Below are 21,275 nucleotides of genomic sequence, written 5' to 3' on the forward strand. Positions count from 1 at the left end.
CTCAAGTCAACTTTAAAGACAAAGTTGTTATTAATGGAGAGGGTATTGTAACACGTAAGGGATATTGTGGCGGCAAATGAAAACGTGGAATTAGAATGGATTACTATAAAATATATTAAATATATTGAATTTATCCACGGTCAATATCTATTGAAAACTAAATATGTTTATAATTGTTATTTTTTGGATTATCGACAAACTGAAATTTATCGGTAAAAGTGTTGTCAATAAGATTTATCAAGGGATATATTTGTTGACAATTATTGATATATGTCGATTATTGGTATGAGAAATTACTGTTAGATTTCATTGGTAAATTCCGTTGATATATGACATGACAATTTTCAGTGCATTAGAGTATTTTCTTACTAGCAAAACATCTTGTACATAAACATTAAAAAGGCAACAAAACTGATAATACCAACTAAAAAATAAAATCAAAACAAAAATTAATATGTAACCATTGTTTTATTGTTTTTCAGGGTCTTGTTATTACTACTGGGAATGTGGCTATATTGGGGTGGACTGGACTGGATGAGTCGTTGTTGGGACGATGTTGGGCTGGACTGAGGTTGTTGAAAACAATTTGTGCTTCCAAAGACAAGAATCCCATGACCAGATTTTGCAAAGTGTCAAACTTGTGGCTCAAATCACCATAAGCCTAGTCACATGATTTTCGCTAGAGTGCTAAATATAAAATTGGAAAGGACAAACTCAAATTGGGAAAGAGAATCTCAAATGTATATCTGATTTAATTTAACTAGTTACCAACGTATATATGTGTTGATAAATTATGTCAACAGTTTTATATACAATCTTCCCGATGAAAATATCCGTTACTAAATTAAACAACTACATCAATTGACAAATTTGTCTATAATTACAATTTATCGACGAATATATTCGTCGATAAATTAATATTAATGGATTTTACTTTATTCAATAATTAAGATGGATTTTATTTCGTCAGTCGATAATTTGTGTTTTTTCGATAGCGTTTGAAATTGATGAAATAGGAAAAAAATCTTTATTTACGATACTTTAAGGTTTAAGGAATGAAGGGCATGATATTGGTATGAACATCCCTTTTATTTTCTTCCTATGTTTCTTCTTTTATATGCATTCTTTCTCTTTCTCTGATCCTCTATATCTTTATTTTGTTTAGGTGTGACTAGAAGAACGTGATTTAGTTAGGAAATTATGTTTTTTTTTCTTCGGTATTGAAGAACAATGGTTACTGCTTTAGTTATTTACACTTTAGCACAATTGCATCCTATGTGTTTGTTGAAAAAGCGTTGATTTTATTTGGAGAAATAATATAAACAGATTATACATTGTTTCAGAATCTTGACAATGAAAACACATACGCGTCCATCGCATCAAACACTAGGCTTTTGTTTTTGAGTCCGTGATGAAGAGGTGTGGAAATTGAGTCAAACCTAAACCAAAAATCCATCGGTGGTGGTGATGGAGCAGCTTCAACTGGAGCATCAATTAGGCTTCTCGAGGATGTACATTTCATGTGGTCATTAAAGTTGACATTAAAACTTTGCCTTTGCATGTGCCACAATCAACACTGGATAGTTCCTCCACTACTTAAATAGTAGTTTCTGATGAAATTAACCTTTCATTTATTGGCAGATGGCTTTTTCCCAAAATAATCATTCCACATAACACATTGGGATTTTGCTAATAGTTAATGATGCCAGTATTTACTAAGGTTGTGTAAATTACCTAAGTCATCGTACTTCGTTTTCACCCTCAAACATTTTGTTTATTCATTTCATTCCAATTTGCTCAGTCCCTAAATAAATCATGGAACTCAACCCATTTGTCATTGAGGTTCTTTTGTCTATTTTTTACATTCTTTTTAGTTATCCTTATTAAATGGAATATTTGGTTTATTTACTTCTTTTACTTGCTTTTGTTATATCATACCAAATTTTGAAATTTTTTATAGAAACAAGATATGGAGAGCGAGCCAGAGAAAACTTTAGCTACGAAAGATGATATTTTTAAGCTTACATGTTATAACTCGTCTTTCTTTTCTGAAGTCTCGGTGAACTTTTGTATGTTTTATGTTTAATGAAAATGAGCTTTGAAAAAGGTTATATTTTAATAAGTTCTGGATTTTTAACACTTGGCAAGTCACGTTTGTGTTTTTATTTTTATTATGATGATTGTGTATTTTTACACCGGAACAAAGGATAACTTAATTGGTGTATGGTATAGAGGATAGGTCGAACGGTTAGTATTTGTAACCGTTAGGTCTATTCCTTATGTCATTAATCAACCAGATTGACGTTAGGTCAATGTTTAAAGGCATCGATGTTGGGCCAGCGCTTAAGTTATTGAGTCAGTATGCAAGATATTATTGCGCTAATGATTTGGGCAAATAATATTCGAATAAATAACAAAACAGTTAAGATATTGATTAAAAATATGAGTGATGCTCCCTCCACCACCCCATCTTCTCCCGACCTCTCCAATTTCTTTTAAATTCTAAATTTATCCTTTTTACTTTTTACTTTTACCAATTTTACTTTTTATTTTTTAAAACCCTAATCCCAATCCTCTCTCATTTTCACTTTTCCTTTCACTCTCAGGAGCAAGCCCCCATCCTCCATTGTCACTTTCACTTTCTCTCTTTCTCTTAATTTTCACTTCCGTTAACACAAAATTTGAGAGAAAGAGAAGAAGATAAACTGAACTAACTATTTTTCTTTTATTCATTTTTTATTTTGTACTCAACAAACATACTTCTCTTTCATTGCACCATTGTAAGCACAAATATAATTTTAAGCATAGATTTTCAAGTTTGGTTATTTAAAGACAAGGAAGTGGGGAAGACATTTTTAGCATATTATATTATGAAATCATGATACTTCAAAATTCATCAGAAGTTATAAATGTTTTAAATTTATATTATGCAGAATTTGCTTTTTTCTGTCAAATTTTGTGTTAACGGGAGTGGAAATTAAGAGAAAGTGACAATGGAGGGTGGAGACTTGCTAAAAGTGAAAACGAAAGGGTTTGAGATTAGGGTTTTAGAAAATAAAAAGTAAAAAGGATAAATTTAGAATTTAAAAAAAATTGGGGAGGTGGAGGGAGTATGACTTGATAACTGATAAGGAATTTGTTTATGAATAGCCAACCGGATTTAAAGGTATAAGTTCGTTTTATTGGACCTATGTCAGTTTAGGGTCCACTAAATAGCCTATAAATAAAGGGTTAAGCCACAAAGGTAAAAAAAGGTTTTAAAGAAATTCTAATACTCAATTGTGAAATAAAGTTCATTAAGCAACACTTAACTTAAGCATCAGAGTGCCTTTTGCAGGTGTCTTAGAGATAGAAGGCAGGAAGGCTACAACGGAAAGGTATATCTCTCAACTTTATACAAAAATAATTAGTAATGCATATAGGATGAGATTTGGGGCAATAGTATAGGATGAGATTTAGGGGATGTTGATAAAGTTTTAAGATATAAAGACGTGAATTTCATTTTGTTTTGAGCTTTTAGTAAAATGGTGACAATTTTATATTTTAAAAGTAATTATTTGAAATGATATTTTTTGTGTAGTTAATGAAAAAGGTAGTGTTACTTTGTAGTCTAGGAAACCTATTTTCATGCAGGACAAAATCCAAGTATAATAAATAGACAATATTCATGATATATGAAATGTGATACAACCATTGTTGCATTTATTTATTATTTCTTACGTATTGTTGAGTTGAAGGGTAAATGCGTTAAAATGACTTTGTAGGATTCTTGGCCAAATACCAACAAAATCAAATAAAGAAAAATATACTTGGACATACTGATCTAAAGACAATCGACAACAGAGAACGAAGACGTGAGTAAAAGTCGACAAGTGAACATATGTGTTTGACAAGCACATCTTAATATTGTAAAAAATAGTTACATTCACCATTTCACAATAACCCTTTTCCTTGCAAAGATAACAAACTAATAATTGTTTGGATTTTATCTCTTTCACCAATAATAATGTTTTAACTTTTGATTTTATAGTCACATTATTAGGTAGAATTATTATTTAAATTAACAAAAACATAATAAAAATAAAGAATCAAATATATTACTTTTTATTATGAATATATTTAAATTTAAAAAGAAATAATTAAAAGGATAAATTAGAAAAATGAAAAAGGACATCAAATATATGTATCATCTTTAATCGATTATGTCTTATATAATATATATAAATTTATAATCAAGTGTAATTATATCATAATTCATAGTTAATATTTTATTGACAGTTAATATAACTTTTTTTTATATTTATATTTTGCAAAAAATCTGTTTTATTTTTGAAAAACAATTACGTTTTGTAATAATTATATATATCTCGGTTTTTTATTTATTTTTTTTAACTTCTTTTGATAAAGAGATGTTAAAGGAAGACACACATAACAACAAATTTAAACAAAAGTTAAAAGTATACCGAACCATATTCTTATTTATTGGATTGGCCTAGAGGCCAAATTTTTATTTTACAACAAACTCGAAAAACACACAATTATTCAGACAAAACACTGGAAATTCTAATGCAAAACAGAAAGATGGTAGCTCCATGGTTTAACACAGCAAGTGTTAAATGGCAACAGTATAATAAGTGAAAGTATACTTCATTCATTAGATATTGATCAACAATTACGTCTATAATCGGAGCATGGTGGTGGCGGTGGTGCTTCTGATGATGTTGGTGGCGTTGGTGGTGTCGAGGATGGAATGCAATTTCTATAACTCTGACCCGGAGTACAATTAACAGCAGGATTATTAGGGTCTCCTGTCTGAAACGTCCCTTCTGCATAAGAGTGAATGTCATTACATTAACTAGAGTGATCTTTTCTCATAATACAATTGTCTCAATTTGCTTCCTTCAACTATACCAAAACATGTTTTTCATCTACTTCTATTGATCAAATTTAAGAAAAATCAGATTAACGGAAAAGAAAATAAATTACTTTTTTATATTTACAGTAAAAAGTTCACCAAATAAGTTATGAGAAGCAAGTTTGGTGAGTTTGAAGTGTGATATTGGTATATTTGGTGCATAGGAGAAATGAGGAAGTGAAGAGAAGTTAGAGAGTATGATTACCCTTGAGTTCTCGAGCCATAGTTGAAGTAGGAAGGAAGAAAAGAGAAGCAAATAGTAAGAAAGCAATGAAAATGGCCTTCATGTTTGGGAAGTGTTTGATAATGCTTACTATATGTTATTCACTTTTCCCTTTGCATTGGTGTGAAAAGTGTTGTCATGTATTTATAGTCACAATGCACTGGAGTAGCTACCTGTATACAGTGCTACTAGAAGACTTGCAGAAAGACTTGATGCAGTGCTTCAGAAAACGCCTGCATGGTTTAATTTTGTAGTTACTTTGACTAATTCTCATAATCATAGCTTGATAGTATTAAAATTTTCTACTTAGAATTCTTGACTTGGTCGTACATGATAAATTTTTTTCTTTCTCTCCTTTTTATAAAAAGACAACTTCTATTTGAGGAAGTTTAAAACAATTGTTTTTATGGGAACGAAGACTATCGTATTAAACATTTATTGGAAGAAAAAACAAATATAGACCAATGGAAAGTAGGGTAGAGGCTTTAGGGTATTTCCTGGAAGTTAAATATTTATTCATGGAAATAAAATTCATTTGAAACAAAACTTAATATGCTTTTTATTTTATAATCTAGACTATATTATTCAATATTTTATATAATAAAAACAAATGTCATAATTTTAAATTGACGCTAGATTCATTCTCCTAAATATTGTAACAGATTAAATGTTAATATATAATGTATATTGTAAAAAAGAAAGTTGATTTGAATGCGTGCGTGTCATTATACATTGAAGATAAGAATGATAAGTGTATGATCGAAATTAGGATATGTAAATAATTACAAAATATTTAATAACTGAATTATGATTAGTTTAATTAGAAGAGAGTAATGGCTAATTGGCTTAAAAATCCACTTATATAATCTAAGTGAGAGGTTCACCAATGCTTAGATTGGTTTGGAAATCATCAAAAAGAACTTAAGGTAGGTCTTTGATGAAGATGTCAATGAATCTGGTGGCGAGAAGGGACAAGAATTAATGTCTGACCACGTGCTACATTTTTCCAAACAAAGTGAATATTCATCTCAATGATGCTACATAAGATTACCAGATAAATAAATGATACTAACATTATGACAATAATATCAAAGTAGCTTGAGAGAGAGAAAAATGAAGCTCTAGTAAGAGATTGCGGAGCCAACAAGATTCAACAACAACATTTGGAACATCTTAGTATTCAAACTCTGCACTAGAATGAGATAGTATGCTGGTGCTTTGAAGATTAAGAGATGAGGTTATCACCAAGAAATACACAATAACTAGATCTAGAGCGTCTAGTGTCATGACATCCACTCCAATCAACATCAGTGTAAGAAATAAGTTTCTCAATAGAAGAGTCATGATAGATTTACGAAGGCCATGAGATAAGGTGATGAGAATGATGTCAACATAAAAAAGCATGTATGTCATGTCAAAACCGTGTCGGTAGATGAAGAGAGAGAGAGAGAGAGCGATCTGAAGCACTATGTTGGAACCCAATGGTAGAAACATAGTCATCAAAGTGTTGGTACCAAACACGAGGTGCTTGGCTCAAACCATAAAGAGATTTCCTCATCATGTGACAAACATGATGAGGATGAAGGGGATATTAGAAACTGAACGATTGATGCATGTATACAATCTCATGTAGATCACCAAGGAGAAAGACATTTTAAACATCCAACTAATGAATAAGCTAGGATTTGGAAAGAGCAATGGCGAGAACCGTGCTAATGGTCCAGAGTTCCACCATAAGACTGAATCTCATCACAACCCACACCTACAATTTGAGACCTACCATCACGTACAAGATGAGCTTTGTAACACTCAAAACAACCATCAAATTTCTTTTTATGTTTGAAAACCCACATACAACAAATGATATCAAGATTACAATGTCAAGGAACCAAATCTCATGTATTATTTTTAAGGTTTAATCATTTTGGATGTCCCTACTTTTGCATAATCATCTCAAATAGGTCCTCATATTTTTTTCATCTCAATTAGGTCCATGTTTCTATAAAATTGAGTCAATTGAAACCTTGCTGTTAATTGGAATGGACGATGTTAAATTTGTTGTCTCGTGGCATGTTGATTGCGCAACTGTTAAGCACCTGGTAGAGTTATGTGGAATTTAATTATTTTAAATTTTAAAAAACTATCCTCAACCACAATCGTGTCCTGGTTGCATTTCACTGGGTAAACTCCTTGTTTGTTAAAGAGCAAATGTTGTGCTCTTCCATTCATCGTCATTATGAAATTGGGATTTGATCGCAAGAAAGAGAAAGGCATAAAGAATTGGTGAAGAACAGAAGTTCGTTCTCTTGGGAACCCTAATTTTTGTTCCTGCTTCTTGTACTTTAGGGATTTTGCAATTTCTGGAGTTTTATGAAGCGGGGATAGGAAAGTCTCGATCTTTGATCGATTTTTGTCGATGGAGAGAGAGGCTTGTTCCGAGAGAGAGAATAGTCTAAAATAATGCACTGTAGTCTGAAATAATGCATTGCATAACATCCATCACAAGAACATGAATGCGTCTCATAAAAATATTTTATTTTGATGATAAAGAAATCTAAAACAAAGCAGTTCAATGTTTCCAATGAGGTCGAAGATGAAAGATATAAATAAGTATTTTATTTATGATTTAATAATTAAAGAGAGGTAATGAGAACAGTGAGAGATGAAGCTAAGAGGGACAATTTTGCCAAGTTTGCACTTGATGGGAAGCTGAAGGACGAGATCAGGATCAATTTGCTGCACAGGCAACAAAAGGGAACTCTTGAAAGAGCAGAGGCACTTCAGGTCTACTAGGCTCACCACCGAGCAACACTATTTTGAAGGTTCTGAAAGCGACGGAGGCGTCATCACCGGTAAGCACTTCATCAGATCCATCGACAGCACATTGCACACATTCAAGACGTCAATGGCAACCCCCATGAGCAACATCTCCATCACCATTACCACTGCTACTACCACCACGTCCATAAGCATTTAGGCACCCTTTTAATTAGGGATTCTCTCAAATTAGGTCAAATTAGGGATTTAAGGAAATCCTATACTTTTCTTTTATAACAGGCAATTAAGTATACAAAGAAGAAGTTGAAGAAGAGTCAAGAGCATAAGAAGGTGGCGTCATTGACACAAGCGTGAGATCCATGGAGGTGGCCATGGAGGATCTATTGAGGAAGGGGATGAGAAGCTGCCTTTCTCTTTTGATTGAGTAACAAGAACCCTAAAAGATTTGGGCACTCATGTTTTTGCTTGTTCTGTTTCTATTTTCTTTTGTTTTATTTATTTATTTTTGTTGAAAATAGAATGGCTTAATTTCTAACACCAAGAAGGGGGGTGAATTGGTAAGATGTAAAAACAATGTTTCCTTTAAATCTTTTTCGCAAAGTGGATGCATTTAAAAACTTTCTTGAAACGTAAGGAAAAAGATTTGTTTATGCAGCGGAAATTAAATCGATTGAATACAGTAAGAAGTCGACTGAATAAAATAGTGAATGGATAGAAAGATCAAATGCTGAGTTTTTATACTGGTTCGGCCAAGCCTACATCCAGTGTCCTTCAAACCACAGGGAGTCAATGCACTATAATGATCAAGGTTTTTACAATAAGGCTTTTATAGCGACCTCACATCAAAAATATAAAACACCTCTCTAACCCTCTAATCAAAATATAGGCATATACAAACAGACTAGCAGCAAGAATCCCTTCTCCTACAGTCCAAACCCTTTGAGTCACCCTCAAAGTCAAGAACGCAACACGCTCTTCTTCCTGTAATCACAACAGGGAACCTCAATCCAATCTTCACAAGATTGTAGTCTCTGATCTCTCAATTACACCCAATGTGCAGAAATGATCAGTCTTTGTACGTGCAGTTATCTCGTTCTTCAAGAATCCACAAGTAGATGATCACCACGGTCACTTCTTGTTTCTTGAAGCTCTTTCTCTCTTTCTGTAAGAATGCACTTTCTGCAAAAGATATCACAAACTGTTAGATTCACAAAAGTTCTTACAGAAATCAAATTCGCGTCAATTTATAGATTTTCACAATTCAGACGCATTTTAATCGACTTAGTTACCAACAATCAATGCAGTTAATTGAATGCATAATTAATGCAGTCGAATCTCATTTAATGCTTGGTCAACATATTTAAAAATATAGTCGTTGTAACATTTAATTCAAGTATTAACAGAATTTCAAAACTGTAACAGACTTAGTCGAATGCAGGTTGCATATAATCGACTATATAACATAGTAAAACAAAGTTTTGAAAAACTTTCACTTTGAAAATCCTCACAACACACTTTGAAAATGGTTTGTGCAAAGCCACGAGTTTTAATCGACTCACCCCATAATGAAGTCGACTTAAAATTGTTGTTTTGCCACACAAATAAAAGTTCGACATAATTGTTTGTAGTTTTCCTTCTATAAAACATCAGACATGCATTCACCAATAAAATCAATTATATAGCATAGTGAAATGCAATGTATCAACACAATCATGTTCTCAATGCTTTAAACAGATTTACACAATGATTAAAACATGTAACATGTAAGTCATAGAACATGTAAGCCATAGAACATGTAACACATAAACATCACGTGTTATTAATTATGTTGTCATCATAAAAAACCAGAAGCTTTGAGATTGTAGGTTCAGCTAATCCAGTGCTCCTCCTATGAACAATCTCAACAATTTTATTTAGGTTTAATTTTTGCTTTTTCATTTCTAAATTACACGTAATGAGACAATTTTGTGTCACGTCATTAAAAATTGAGCAATCAGCACGCCAAGACACACAAATTTTAACGTTGTCCACTCCATTAACGACAAGGTTCCAATTAAGTAAATTTTACAAATATAGGGACCTAATTGAGATCAAGTAAAATACGAGGACATATTTGACACAATTCTGCAAAAATAGGGACCTCCGAAATTATTAAACTTATTTTTAATTATATCTAATTCAGACGGGATGGTATACTTCGAATTAGGGTCCTATAAAGCAAGGGTTAGATTTTTGGAAAGAGGTGATACCATCAGATTAGCAATGGAAAAAGAAAAGTTAAAGAGACTTCTGGGTTTTTTGACATCAGTCATGCTACAGGTGTCCATGGTCGTAGCAGTAGAAGGCGCAAGCTGTGATGAAGGGGTAGAATTCAGAGGTAGGATAGGCTATTTGATGTAGGAAAGGTAGAAAACTAGTAGTGGAGGTTGAAGTGCTAGATGAAGAGGAGGATAATCTTGTAGGTTTAGGCAAAGGCTTCGGGTTAGGGTTGGTCCAAGGATGAACAAGAGGGGGATGTATGTCATCAGTGAAATTTTCATAAGTAGAGATAAGGGAGGAAGGCATATGAGCAAAAGGAAATTGTGTTTCATAAAAAATGATATGTAGCGATATTATTACCTTTCTGTGGGGTCAATGACACATCTCTCTTCCTTCGATCTTCTTCTTTCATTTGTCGTAACATCTCCTTTTGCCTCATCTCCATGACAACGTCGTCGTTCTTCATTATCGCTTGTTGTGTCGTGATGTTGTGACCAGAGGTGTTGACAATCCACTTTTCGCCCAAACTACGAGACCATTTTCCCTTCTGCAGGCGCCACCTATGTTCTTGCATTGCATACCATTTTCGACGGTGTCGCTAGCACCACCAGTTGCATTTCCCCCTTATCCTTTATCTTTATTAAGCTTGCATGAAGAAACCCCTTCTCTAGTTCCAAATGTATGATGTTGCCTCTGATTGACGAGTTTTCTTTATCGGAGTCATCGATGAGACCACACCTTCATGGTCATCACTAGCTCCATTGTCGAACCACAATCATCGTCCCTTTTATTGATCTGGTACATTCCATTAGATGTTTTCTTGTTTTGATTTGGACTGTGTTTGTAAATTGATAATTGATTAGGTTGAAGATATGAAAATAGTGATGAATGGTAAAATTGGGAAATGTGATTAATTGTGTTATGGTGTTAGGTCGTGGCTGATGAGTGTAAAGTTTGATAAGGTCATGTGTTAATGGATTGTTTTTGTGCGTGTTAAATGATGATAGGTTTTGATGATGTTTGATGATCTATGAAAAATAAGAGAAGGAGATGAAGTGTTTGTGATTCTAAATAAAAAAGACAAATCAAAAGATGAATCTAAGAAATAATGGAATATGACTAGTGACCATACAATTCATAGTTGGATATTTGGTTGATGGAATTTGCAATTAAATAGAAGGATGAGGAAGAAGAAGAATTAGATTACGATATTAATTGACAGATTTTATCGTCATATTGTTTCGTCGATAATTACAAAAGGATTTTATTCATCGACAATTACTAATGAACTTTACCGACGAATTTTTCTATTATTACCTGCAAATTTTCTATTCCTTTGATAAATTTTACCGATGAGGATTTTACCAACAAATTTTAAACATTACCTACAAATTTTGACAATGAGTAATATTAAGTGTTCTTGTAATAACTTCGCACTTTTGAATTAATTCTCACTTAATAATATCTAAATACTTTTAAATTTCAGGTTCTGTGAAATATTAATCAATTCAAAGACCTCACTAAGTCATTTCTAAACAAAGTTAAAACATAGTTTTCATACATAGCCACATACGTCAAAGTATAATTCACTACATTCAACATGGTCAAAAAACTCAATGCAAAATCATGCATAATATTCCAAATTCAAAGTTCACACAACCAAATTACAATTCCCAAGTTAGACAAAACATCAACAATATACAAGCATAAAATTAGCTTTTTTCACCTATTAAACACTCCAAATACCTTTAAAACATCAAATCTTCTCTAACTTCACATGATACTCTATCTACACATAGAAACATCACAAGAACAATCATAATATATTATTATGATCAACAAAGACTTGTATGGATGATTCAAATAACACATGCAAGCAAAATAAACTCACATACAAAAAGCAAAATAGTTTCGATAAAGAAAAAGATAAAAAAATAAACTTAATCAGATTAAGAAAGTAATAAAATTGAACAGTTCGTCGTAAATCAATTCAATAATCATATATCTTAAAAGAATTGAACATTAAATAGAAATTTTAAAAAACAAAAATAAGAAAACAGTAGAAAAATAATTTCTAAATTAAAATAATCAAACATCACTATTTTAAAATCATTATCAATCTTATAATATTATTTTTTTAGGTTCACGTACAAGATTTTCCTTGTGATAAATTTCCAACATCAATTTTACATATTTATTTCATTTTACACGACATCATGAACTTACTATAACTTATTGTCGCAACCGGAATCGCGACGGGACGACGATCCAAAAAGAAACAGGTTTTTAGAAAAGAGATTTTGGAGTCGCCACCATAGTTTATTATGGAAAACTACGGAAAAACCATAAAATAATAAGACACGGTCCGCGAAAACCAGATTCTGGGTTCGGGAGTCGGTTACGCGTAGGGAAGGTGTTAGCACCCTACAACGCCTGCCCTAAGGCAGTACCTTTAATTAATGCGCGAATATGATGTGGTTTTCGAAATGTTTAACTATCCCCTAAAATAAAATTCTAAATAAACAAAATATATTTTTTAGTTTTTTTTTTGGGCCCGACAAGGATTGACCTTGCTCCTACGTATTCTCATTCAAAATGAGAAATCAGGGTTACGTAGTTCTTGCTGAAAGACTGTTTGTTGTTTGGAAAAGCAGATGTTTTTAATTTTTGGAGATTTTATGTTTTTAATATTTTCGAGAAAAAGAAGGTAATGAGTACTAGGCCGACGCGAACGGTCGCACGAGTACTCATACCTTTTTAAAATGATATTTAAATATTTTTAATTATTTTTGAAAAGAGAGATAACGATATTAAGCACTAGGATGATGCGAACGATCACACGAGCACTCATACCGTTATCTACTTATTTAGGAAGACTTGAGAGTATTGAGTGCTAGGCTGATGCGGACGATCGCACGAGCACTCATACCCTCTTCTAATATTATGTAAATAAGAGAGAAAGGTATTGAACACTAGGACGATGCGAGCGATCACACGAGTGTTCAACCTTTAAAACATATTTTTGAAATTTTATTTAAGAAAAGAAGAAAAGGTTTTTAGCACAAGGACGACGCGAGCGGTCACACGTGTGCCTAACCTTCAAAACGTATTTTTTGTAAATTTATTTAAGGAAGAAGAAAAGGTTTTTAGCACAAGGACGACGCGAGCGGTCACACGTGTGCCTAACCTTCAAAACGTATTTTTTTGTAAATTTATTTAAGGAAGAAGAAAAGGTTTTTAGCACAAGGACGACGCGAGCGGTCACACGTGCGCTTAAACCTTTAAATATTTTTTGTAAATTCTTTTTTATTTAAACTATAAATATTGTATTATTAAATATATATTTTAAGATAAGTAGATGTTTAAAATAAATAGATAGAACAAAATAAAATAAGACAATAAAAGAAAATAAACTAAACAAACAAAAGAAATGGAAATGGCTGAACGGACGTTAGGACAATATTCAGAATAGCGAGCGCTCGTTGGGGAGAGGACGAACGTCCGTTGGGGAATATAACGGACGGACGTTTAGAAATGTGAGCTGAATGACGAGCGTTCGTCAAGAGATATGACGAACGGACGTTGAGAACGAAGGCTGACTGACAAACGCTCATTGAAGAGATGACGAACGGACGTTGAGAAATTGGGGCTGAATGACGAGCGTTCACTAGGAAGATGACGAACGGACGCTCAAAAATGGAAGCTTAAGGACAAACGTTCGTTATTGAAATAGCGAACGGACGTAAAGGCTTAAGGCTAACGAACGCTCATTCGTTTAGCTAACGAGCACTCATTCGTTTGGATAACGAACGCTCGTTAGGGAGAAGGCTGAGCGAACGGTCGTAAAGGCTTAAGTTTTAACGAGCGCTCGTTTATTTGGAAAACGAGCGTTCGTTGTGGAGAAATGGCGAACGGACGCCAAATAACGAGCGCTCCAAAAGAGGCCTAATGTTCCGAACGTACGCTCATTTCTGGGCTTGACCCAGTCCAATGCTCTCTAACCTAGAATTTTCTAGGGGTTCAGGAGGTTCACCCTCATTCCCACTCTCCAGCTCACGTCTTCTCTGACCCAAGGTCTCCAGCTCTGCACCACGAACTCACCACCACCTCTGCCATAACCGGCCACCGTCACCTCAAACAGAACGCGCCTTGGCCTCGCCGGCGACCCCTCGCACCACCAGAACCACCGTCAGTCAAGACACCACTGTCTCCACTCCTCTCTCTTCGAAAACCAGCGATTCTCAGGGATGGTTTTCCTCCATCTGCATCTCCGATCCGCTCGTGCCATCATCATCCATCAACATCAACTTCACCATTGCTAAAACCTCCACGACGAACACGACCACTGTCACGATAATGTCCCTCCCCGTGCCTATACTCGTCCACCTCCTCGGCCACCTACACGATCACCATCACCTACCAGGACGGCCTTAGCGACGCCACTGCCACCACCACACAGCAGACTACTACTTCCAAATCGCCAACCACGAAACAATCAACCACTCTCTTCCTCCCCATTCGAGGATTTTCTCAAATGCCGAATGCCCCCCTACAACACCATTTTTCCCTCTCTGCCTCCCCTAATTTTTTAATGTTTACTGATTGGTTTAATGTTGGTTGAACCTCGTTAATTTGGTATTGGAAGAGATGAGTGTGTTGTGTGCATATGAGCGTGAAGGGGATAGATGATTCTGATAATGGTGCATGGGCTGACGAGATAAGGGTGAATGGAGCTTATGCAGTAAGCATACATGATGAGTCTGGATGTACATGTGAAACAGAGACTTACCTGCTGTTATGGTTGCTGCTATCGTTCGCTGCGTAGCCGGTGATCTCTTCTCACCGATGCCGGTGCCAATGCTGATTCTGGATGATGATTCCAGATGATCCTTTCTCGTGTGCCCTCTTTTCCCCTTTTTCTCTCTCTGATCCAACAAAATCCTCCCCCCCAAAATCTTGGAAAAAATTCTCTTGTAACCACCTGGTCCCCTCTCCTCAGACATGCTTCCCATACGCCTTTTCCACGTTTTCTATTTTTTTATTTTTTTATTTTTATTACTTTTTTTTTGTTTCAATTATACTTTATTTATTTTCTTTATTTTTATTTTTCAATTTTTTTTAACTACTTTGATTAATTGACTTTATTAAAACAAATTGCAAATAAGAAAAATAGAAATTGAATTAAAAGCAAAAATCTAAATATATAAAAAGAATAAAATAAAAGAAAAATAATAAAAACAATAAAAACACATTTTTTACAAACCCGGACAAAATTGAGTGTTGATAGCTGCCCCTCTTTACTTAGATATTACTAAATAATATGAAAATTTAATCTTTTCGTATTATTTAAGTAAAGCTAAGTAAAGATAAAGACACTAATTTTGTCCGGGTTTCAATCATGAAAGAAAATGACCAAAGTCAAATAAAGTATCAGTAACAAAAAACTAAAACCTGGATTTGACCATTGCCTCGCAGAGGGCCAAACTCACAGAACAAAAATTTAAATCCGACCATTGCCATGCAGAGGGTTGATAACAGAAAACTAAAACCTGGATTTGATCATTGCCTCGCAGAGGGCCAAACTCACAGAACAGAAATTTAAATCCGACCATTGCCATGCAGAGGGCCGATAACAGAAAAATAAAACCTGGATTTGACCATTGCCTCGCAGAGGGCCAAACTCACAGAACAGAAATTTAAATCCGACCGTTGCCATGCAGAGGGCCGATAACAGAAAACTAAAACCTGGATTTGACCATTGCCTCGCAGAGGGCCAAACTCACAGAACAGAAATTTAAATCCGACCATTGCCATGTAGAGGGCCGATAACAGAAAAATAAAACCTGGATTTGACCATTGCCTCGCAGAGGGCCAAACTCACAGAACAAAAATTTAAATCCGACCATTGCCATGCAGAGGGCCGATAACAGAAAAATAAAACCTGGATTTGACCATTGCCTCGCAGAGGGCCAAACTCACAGAACAAAAATTTAAATCCGACCATTGCCATGCAGAGGGTTGATAACAGAAAATTAAAACCTGGATTTGACCATTGCCTCGCAGAGGGCCAAACTCACAGAACAGAAATTTAAATCCGACCATTGCCATGCAGAGGGTCGATAAAAGAAAATTAAAACCTGGATTTGACCATTGCCTCGCAGAGGGCCAAACTCACAGAACAGAAATTTAAATCCGACCATTGCCATGCAGAGGGCTGATAACAGAAAAATAAAACCTGGATTTGACCATTGCCTCGCAGAGGGCCAAACTCACAGAACAAAAATTTAAATCCGACCATTGCCATGTAGAGGGTCGATAACAGAAAATTAAATCCTGGATTTGACCATTGCCTCGCAGAGGGCCAAACTCACAGCACAGAAATTTAAATCCGACCATTGCCATGTAGAGGGCCGTTACAAAAAGAAAAAACTTGAGTTTAGGGTGCCAGGCGAAACTGGGCTTATGGGCCAGTATGGGAACTGGGCTTTGTGGGCCAGGTGAAACTAGGCTTTGGGGGCCAGTGTGAAAACTGGACTTTGGGGCCAGTGTGGAAACTGGGCTTTTGGGGCCAGTGTAGAAACTGGGCTTTGTGGGCTAGTGTAGAAACTGGGCTTGGGGGCTAGTGTGAAAACTGGGCTTTGAGGGCCAGTGTGGAAACTGGGCTTGGAGGCCAGTGTGAAAACTGGGCTTTGGGGCCAGTGTGAAAATTGGGCTTTTGGATTTGGAAATTCTTGAAACTTGTAGTTTTGTGAAATAGTTTTTTTTTTTTTTGTAATTTTTGACAAAAATTTGATTTTTGAAAAGGCATGAGTGACCATTTCCAAAGAGAAGGTCCTAATATGAGGATAGGAGAAACAAAGTGTAAAGACCATGGTAGAATGTTGAAACACTAACTTAAAGGCGGTGAACAGAGTGTAAAGATGTGGGTGTCAAAAACCCCAAAATGAGAGAAAAAACATGATCAACATGAAACAACATGACTTGAAAGAGAAAACCATAACGTTATTCTTCTTGTATTTTCGAAGAAGGATTAAACAACCATTCATATGAATGAAGAGGGTTTTGATCTGAAAGATATTCTTTTGATGGATGGATGCACACATATGGAAAACATTTGCTTTGTTTTGTGTTTCTTCTTTCCTTTTTTTTTTTTTTTTTTGAGTCATTCATATTGCAATCATCATCAAACTGATCTTTATTTTCAATGTTTTGTGAAATTGAGGAATGTCATACATTCGAGGTCTAATGTTTGATATGATTACATTTTGACTTTTTCTTTCGAGACATTGACGCACACATGCTTGAATTTACTGGCAAGTGAAGAATAAAAGCTATTTAGAATGGTTTGGAGAAGTCTGGGACAGCCACATAAGCACATCATTCCTTATACATTGCTTAAAGGAAACGAGACACCCAAAAGCTGCCCCAGTTTGGTGTTTGGGAAAATGAGCATTGGGTTTGGATTCATGATAGTTCAGGTGAGACCCGCAAAGCTGTTCCAGTCTGGGATTATGTGTCAATGAGTTGCAAGGCGAAGAATTCGCGTGAGATTCACAAATCTGCCCCAGTTTTTCGGGTATGGGTTCTTACCTGGAAGAGGTAGTGGGCATGAAAAAGATAAGCTAAAAGGATGACCCTAATTGGTCTGATTTTCTTTTGCATGCTTTTCCTTAGTTGGCAAAGAGATCCCTTCTTCCTGAGACATTACTTTTTCTCTTTTTTTCATTTTCAAAGTTTTTGTTTTTTTTTTTGTTTTTTTTTTTTTGTTGCTATATTGCAAGTCATTTTGTCTTATCGCAAAATTAAGCTTTATGAAAATTTGAGCAAACATTATTCAATCTGCGTGGACTTTATTAGGCTTGTAATGTGGCTAGGGCTAGAAGGTATTGAAAGGAAGGGGTATAAAGGCCCAAATAAATGTTTGTCGGATACATTTTTTGAAGCAAGGGTTGTCATCTGGCATTGTGTCAACTATTTGACATTTTGAGCACTTTGCTTTTCTTGAACTCCATTTTTTATTTTTTTCATCATCACTTTGTGATTTTTTGTTCTTTTTTTTTTTGTTTTTGGTTACCCTTTTGAAGGATTCCTCCGTTTGATCATTGAGTGTTCTTCAACTGCTTCTTAAGTTGACTCATACTGATGACAACCCTTGCTTGGGAATAATTTTGAAAAAGGATTTATTTTTGGCTCAAAACGGGGTGACAATGGATATATTTTGTTTTTTGGTAAAGAAAAAATGGCCACACATCATTTCAAATTCTGATTGCTTTCTTTTCAAAAGATTAATTCTACGACTAGATGACCTCAACATGAGTGATTTTTCCCTTTCCTTTTCTTTCTAGACCGCCCTTTTGGGTTTTCAATCTAGTGGACTTATTCTCCTTTTGAAAATTCTTTTATTTGGCTCAATGGGTTCAGGGATCACCCAACTAGCACAAGCAAGGAAAATTTTGGCCAGGCCAATCTGCCCCAGTGTAAAGGCTTACATCATTACTAAGGGCAGTGACAGTGTTTGTTGGGGAACATCCTTTATTTTGGAACAGTGAAGGGTGAAGGTTTTCAAGCAAAATGCGCACAAACGTCTCGGGAGAAAGCGTCAAATTGTTATTTTTTGATTAAACACTTGACCTTAGAAAAACTTGACATCCCAATTTTCCTTTTGATTATTCATCATTTTTTTCTTTTGCTCTTTTCTATTTTCGAAAAACAAAAGTTTGACGATTTACAAGAAAGATAAGTGACTCAAGATTGACTTTATTTCATTTTTTTTTCAATTTTATTTTCCTTTTTTCCACGATACCCTTTCAGGACTCCATTTCCAGCACTACTTGGAGAAACCCTGTAGTGAATGCTCGCATCCAAAGTCATGGATGAAGACGTGATACCAATGAGCATACTTCCTAGTAGCAAGACACTCCACAACATCAAATTCACTTGTACAATGACTTATGATTTCTTGTGTGGTCTTAAAGCCCACTTCATTTCTTCATGGCATTTGTGGAGGCATTCTCAAGCCTTGCCTCAATGTTGGATTGACTTTCTTCACAATTTAATCATCTTGAATGAATCAAAATTTGCCTTTGCGCTTGAACCACCAGCATTTTTGGTGGAATGACCGATAGCCACTCCATGGTAATCACCTTTTGTGTATGATGTATCATGAGTCTTGAGGTATTGAGGCTTTAAAGGCTTCATGTAACAAGTAGAGACCAAGCTTTTTATGCAGAAGACTTGGAAGAAATGTTGCATAAGTCAGAAGGTTAGGAGTGAAACTCATAAGCCCTTTGTCTTGATCAACATGTTTGCCTGACAGTTTGGTGGGAAATTGAGTTTGGGTCGAGTCCAATTTTGCCTCAAAGCAGTTTCAAAGGGTAGGCCAACGGTATTTGAGTAGTGGGATGTGATTGAGCTCTTACTTCTCTCCTTATCCCAGGCTTAGACCAGACTTGTTCACATTTGTTATCATAGTAGAACCTTGTGCGATCTTTTCAGTCTTCACACCAATTTCAAATCTTTCTTGGATTATCACCAAGTTTGAGAAGTTTAGGGAAACACTGCTCATCATGGTCTCATAGAAGGGTGATTGCAGAGTATTTAAGAATGTGTCAACCATCTCGTTATCACTCATAAGAGACTTTCCTTGAGCAACAATCTCTTTCCACCATTGGGCGTATCCTTTGTACAATTCATACTCCTTCTTCACCATGCTTCGTGGTTGTAATCAATGAGATGCCCCGTCCATGTGGTATTTGTACTACCTCAAGAGAGCATCCACCAAATCTTCCCAAGATCGGATGCACGAAGATTCAAGATGAGTGCCCCAGTTTGGTGTCATGCCAGCTAATCTACCTTAGAAGAAACGAATTGACCACTTTTCATTATAGGAACGCACAACCATTTTCTTTCTGTACATCATGAGATGGCTCTTGGACAAGTGGTGCCTCTGGGTAATTTAAAATTTGGGAGGTATCAGCATATCATCTGAGACTAAGCATAACCCTGCAACATTTGCAAACTTAGAGCTTCCTCCCCCTTCCATGACTCTTATCCTTTTTCCAGTATTTCGAATTTAAGCTTGTCAGCATCAACATCCACTGGTGCAACGACATGAGGGAAAGATTTCAACTCGGGTTGCTTCGTCATTATCTTGCTCACAAGGCGTGGCTGAATCATCTCCTAGGGGACCATGAAAGTGGTTGCCCCAAGCTTGTTTCTTCCTTCAACTGCGTTATTTTCTGCCTTTTGAGTGTGAACATGCCTCAATTCCACCCCCAAGGGTGAAGTGTAATGTAGGGGAAGACCATATGAGGAGAAAATTTAGGCCTCTCGGACTCTGTATTGTAGTCGTGGTGCACACGAATCTCCAGGGCTTTGTAAGGCATTCAGAGCCTCTAGGATTTGGCTCATTTATCCCTTCAGTTGTTGGATATCGACTTTCATCCCATCTTGAATTTCTCCTTGGTTCTCCAAGATTTGTTAACTGGTTCGAGTCCTTTAGGGTACCTTGGATGTTTAACTGTATTTTAGTTTTTTTTTTCTTTTTTTTCTTTTTTTTTTGCGAAACAAATTTAAGAAAATAAAAAAAGAAAAGAAAAAGAAAAGACAACGTAGTTCAAATTCTCTAGTCAGAAATTATAAAGCTGTGAAAATTATGCCTTGGTATAATTTGGAAATTAACACGAAACAGAGTCCATAAGGCGGTTCATCATTCAGAAGTTCCCAAAACGTGAGACACAGGAAGTCTTGGTCAACCATCTCAGGCTTTAGCCATCACATTCTTCATTTCTCTTATCAGTTTCTTGCAGCAATTGAGGAATGTTTCAATGCCCTTAGGCGGGTTGATGATTGACATTACAGACTCATCATCAGCTAAGAACTTAGGGACGTTTTCAATGGCTTCATTGGCAAGGGAAGCTAGCTGTGAGAGACTTCTCTTCCAATTCCTTGTAACTTGTCCTTGCTCAACAATATGCCTCTTCATTTGAATTATCAATTCTTTATGTCTCCTTTTTAGCTCGATGTCAACATTCCTTATTCAGTTTTCCCACTGCTGCTTTCACACGTTGCTTAGTAGTGTGAAATTGCTCTTCACAATTT

The 21,275-nt window shown here is 35.4% G+C and overlaps 1 long non-coding RNA gene across 1 annotated transcript; it reads right to left on the bottom strand.

The window, feature by feature from the left end:
* Nucleotides 1–4,458: 4,458 nt before the first annotated feature.
* LOC128195620 (uncharacterized) lies at nucleotides 4,459–5,237 on the bottom strand. Its single transcript, XR_008247324.1, has 2 exons — nucleotides 5,121–5,237; nucleotides 4,459–4,826 (listed from the first exon to the last, which is right to left on the bottom strand). It is a non-coding gene; the product is annotated as an uncharacterized LOC128195620 (long non-coding RNA).
* Between the last annotated feature and the right edge of the window lie 16,038 nt (nucleotides 5,238–21,275).

Source organism: Vigna angularis, chromosome 2 (genome assembly GCF_016808095.1).
Source record: "Vigna angularis cultivar LongXiaoDou No.4 chromosome 2, ASM1680809v1, whole genome shotgun sequence".
In the NCBI taxonomy this organism is placed as follows: domain Eukaryota; kingdom Viridiplantae; phylum Streptophyta; class Magnoliopsida; order Fabales; family Fabaceae; genus Vigna; species Vigna angularis.